Here is a 5,000-nt window from a genome sequence, read left to right on the forward strand (position 1 = left end):
GAATATGCAGCTGGCCACATCCCTCCACACTAAGTCAACTGAACAAACTGTATCCTAAAGGTGGCTGTTCTACTGGCCAGGTGGACCAGGCCCTGGCCCCCCTCCTCTCTGGATAAAAACAGAACTGACTGTGGCACCCAATGGAAACAATCCCAAAAAAAATTGACAATTTTGGCCTGGATCAGAGCCAACAGACCCGACGGCGGATCCAGACAGGCCAGCCGGTGCCACAGCAGAGAAGCTACGAGGTTGTTTAAAACCAGCACTCTTCCTCTGTAAGACATCTGAGGGTGAAGCCATCTCCATCTTGACAGCTTACCTTCCACTTTTTCAGCCATGCCCTCCCAATTTTTCTTCACTACTTTTTCAATTCCTAGATAGATGCCGAGGTATTTGAGGCCGTCTCTCTTCCAGGTCAGGCTGGAACCAGGGGGCCCTCACGCCACTCAATGACAGCAAGGGCCTCACTCTTCCCCCAGTTCACCCTCGCAGCCGACACAACAGAGAACCTGTCAGTAATGTGGACTACTGTGTCGACATCACACTGATCTTTTATAAAAACAATGACATCGGCTGGGTGACTGTTCGTAACAAGAAGAGGCTTAGTCCTAAACAAAAGTTCACGGCTCACCACCAACCTGTTCACGTTTCTAACAGGTTCTCCCCACTCAGCGACACCCCCGCTGGGAAGCAAACTCTGGTCATTGGTGACTCTATTCTGAGAAACGTGAAGTTAGTGACACCAGCGGCCACAGTCACATGTTTCCTGGGGCCAGAGCAGCGACACTGAGTCCGACCTGAAGCTGCTGGCGAAGGATAAACGTAAATACAGTACGATTGTAATGCACGTCGGCACTAATGACACCCGATTACGCCAATCGGAGATCACTAAGATTAATGTGGAGTCGGTGTGTACTTATGCTAAAACAATGTCAGACTCCGTAGTTTTCTCTGGGCCCCTCCCCAACCTGACCAGCGATGACATGTACAGCCGCTTGTCATCGTTCAACCGCTGGTTATCGAGGTGGTGTTCCGCTAACGATGTGGGCTTTGTTGATAACTGGCAGACTTTCTGGGGAAGACCTGGTCTGATTAGACGAGACGGCAAACATCCCACGCTGGATGGAGCTGCGCTCTTATCTAGAAACTTCACTGAGTTTATTAGAAAGCCAAAGCCATGACAAACCAGAGTTGAGACCAGGAGGCAGAGTCGCAGTCTTACACTCTTCTCTCTCTTAGAGCAGTCGCTGCCATTCACCCCCTACAAACTGTGTCTGTCCCCCGACCACCTACATTTAAATATAATAAATCAAAAGCAAACAGAGGAGTTAGACTTGAAAACCTAATAAAAATTAACACAACTGTTAGTCCAGAACCAAATAACAGGAAAATTAAATGTGACTTATTGAATATCAGATCACTCTCATCTAAATCTCTACTAGTCAATGATCTGATAACTGATCATCACATTGATCTGCTCTGTCTGACTGAAACCTGGCTGCAGCAGGATGAATATGTTAGTCTGAATGAATCAACACCCCCCACTCATGTTAACGTTCATATCCCTCGAAGCACAGGCCGAGGAGGAGGGGTGGCAGCCATCTATCACTCCAATTTATTAATAAATCCTAAGCCTAAGGTTAATCATAATTCATTTGAAAGCCTTATTCTTAGTCTGTCTCACCCAAACTGGAAGACACAAAAACCAGTCCTACTAGTTACTGTATATCGTCCACCTGCCCCTGAGTCTGAGTTCTTATCTGAGTTCTCAGAGTTTTATCTGAGTTAGCTCTCAGCACAGATAAAGTTATCATGGTGGGTGATTTTAACATTCATGTAGATGTTGGAAGTGACAGCCTGAGTATTGCATTTAATTCATTATTAGACTCAATTGGCTTCTCTCAGCATGTTAATGAACCCACTCACTCTTTTAACCAGACCCTTGATCTGGTTCTGACTTATGGGATTGACATTGAATACCTAACAGTATTTCCCAGAAACCCTCTTTTATCTGACCATTCTCTGTTAACATTTGAGTTTTCAGTCATGGACTACAGAGCATCTGGGGAAAAAATCTATTACAGCAGGTGTCTGTCTGACAATACCATTAGCAAATTTAAAGAAAGAATCCCATCAGTACTTAGCCCACTGCCATGTATCAATGCAGTAGGGAACAGCTCTCTTAACTTCACATCCACACAGGTTGATGATCTTGCTGACAGTACTGTAGCCTCACTGCGTGCAACTCTAGACACTGTGGCCCCTCTGAGGAAGAAGGTAGTGAGTCAGAGAAGGCCAGCTCCATGGTACAACTCAGAAACACGAGCTTTAAAGCAAAATTCAAGGAAACTAGAAAGAAGGTGGCGTTCTACTAACCTGGAAGAATCTCTAAAGGCTTGGAAAGACAGCCTATTGGCGTATAAAAAAAAGCCTCCGTAAAGCCAGAACATCCTATTATTCATCATTGATAGAAGAAAACAAGAACAATCCCAGGTTTCTGTTCAGCACTGTAGCCAGGCTGACAGACAGCCACAGCTCTGTTGACCCATCTATACCTTTAGCCCTCAGCTGTAATGACTTTATGAGCTTCTTTACAGATAAAATGGTCTCTGTTAGAGAAAAAATTCACCATCTCCTCCCCACAGCTGGCTCAGATGTACTGTCCAGTTCAGCAGCCTCTGAGTCCACTGTAACTGGTTTATATTTTGACTGTTTCTCTCCTGTACATCTCTCTGAGCTCGTTTTAACAGTTTCGTCATCTAAACCATCGACTTGTCTTCTAGACCCTGTTCCAACAAGGTTGTTCAAAGAAGTTTTTCCTTTAATCGACACCTCTATATTAAGTCTGATTAACTTATCTTTATCAACTGGTTATGTACCGCAGGCTTTTAAAGTTGCAGTAATTAAACCTCTACTTAAAAAGCCTACTCTTGATCCTGATGTTTTAGCCAATTATAGACCTATATCCAACCTCCCCTTTATTTCCAAAATCCTTGAGAAGGTTGTTGCAAACCAGTTATGTGATTATTTGCACAGGAATGGTTTGTTTGAAGATTTTCAGTCAGGTTTTAGAGTCCATCATAGCACAGAAACAGCTCTGGTTAAGGTTACCAATGATCTCCTCATAGCTTCAGACAATGGTCTTGTCTCTGTACTTGTCCTACTAGATCTTAGTGCCGCATTTGACACCATTGATCATAAGATTTTATTACAGAGACTAGAACATATGGTCGGCATCAAAGGAACCGCACTAAGCTGGTTTAAGTCATATCTGTCAGATAGACTCCAGTTTGTTCATGTTAATAATGACTCCTCTATCATCACAGAAGTCAGTCATGGAGTTCCACAAGGTTCGGTGCTAGGACCAATGCTCTTCAGTCTATATATGCTCCCTCTGGGAAACATTATTAGGAGGCACCAGATAAATTTCCATTGTTACGCAGATGACACCCAGCTGTACTTATCCATGAAGCCAGGTGAGACTAACCAGGTAGCCAAGCTTCAGGTCTGTCTTAAGGACATAAAAACCTGGATGACCAGTAATTTCTTACTCTTAAATTCGGACAAAACTGAAGTTATTGTAATTGGCCCAAAACACCTCAGAGATACACTATGTGATAATATACTGACTCTGGAAGGCATCACCTTGGCCTCCAGTGCTACAGTCAGAAACCTTGGTGTCATTTGTGACCAGGACTTGTCCTTTACTTCACATATAAAGCAAGTCTCTAGGACAGCCTTCTTCCACCTGCGCAATATTGCTAAAATCAGACCCATTCTGTGTCTAAAGGATGCTGAAAAACTAGTTCATGCATTTGTTACCTCAAGACTGGACTACTGTAACTCCTTATTGTCAGGATGTCCCAAAAATTCAGTAAAAAGCCTCCAATTGATCCAAAATGCGGCAGCACGAGTACTGACAGGAACTAGGAAACGAGATCACATCTCTCCTGTGTTAGCTTCTCTGCATTGGCTCCCTGTAAACTCCAGAATCTAATTTAAAATCCTCCTCCTCACCTACAAAGCCATTAATGGTCAGGCACCATCGTACCTTGGAGAGCTTATAGTTCCCTATTTTCCCAATAGGACACTTCGCTCTCTAAATGCAGGTCAATTTGTGGTTCCCAGAGTTTGTAAGAGTAGAATGGGGGGCAGAGCCTTCAGCTATCAGGCTTCTCTCCTGTGGAACCAGTTCCCAGTGTGGGTTCGGGAGGCAGACACCCTCTCTACCTTTAAGATCAGGCTTAAAACTGTCTTGTTTAGTAAAGCTTATAGTTAGGGCTGGCTCGGGTATGTCCTGACCCATCCCTTAGTTATGCTGCTATAGAGCTAGACTGCTGGGGGATTCCCATGATTCACTGGGCGCTCTCTCTCTATTTCTGTCTCTCTCCCCCTCTCTCTCTTGATAACTTCATGCCATTAACTTTGTATTTTTTCTCTCCCGTAGTTTGTGCTTCTCCTCTCTCTCCCTCTCTCTGTCCTCATTCTGCAGGTATCTCTGCCTCGGGAGCAGCAGGATCCAGATCCACCACTACTCATCATTACTATTAACCACTGTTATCTGTCATTATTATTGATAACACCATTACCGACACAGCTGTTCCTGGTCTCTCTCTCTCTCTCTTCTCTCCCCTCTCCCCCCCCCCCCCCTCTTTCTATCTTCTCCTAAACCCAACCGGTCGAGGCAGACGGCCGCCCACCCTGAGCCCAGTTCTGTTGGAGGTTTCTTCCTGTTAAAAGGGAGTTTTTCCTCCCCCCTGTCGCCAAGCACTTGCTCTTTGTGGGAACTGTTGGGTTTTTCTCTGTAACAAAGTAAGGTCTTGACCTGACCCTGTAAAGTGCCTTGAGATAATGTAGATTATGATTTGGTGCTATACAAATAAAATTGAATTGAATTGAATTGAATCGTCCGCATAAGCAGATAAAACCACATTACTATTAAAACCAGGTAAAAACAGGCCTTGAACACTCGAGAGTATTTTGTTGAGGAGGGGTTCCAG

Source organism: Trachinotus anak, unplaced genomic scaffold (assembly GCF_046630095.1).
Source record: "Trachinotus anak isolate AG129_WGS33_773 ecotype Australia unplaced genomic scaffold, CSIRO_AGI_Tana_v1 ptg000048l, whole genome shotgun sequence".
NCBI classification, from domain to species: domain Eukaryota; kingdom Metazoa; phylum Chordata; class Actinopteri; order Carangiformes; family Carangidae; genus Trachinotus; species Trachinotus anak.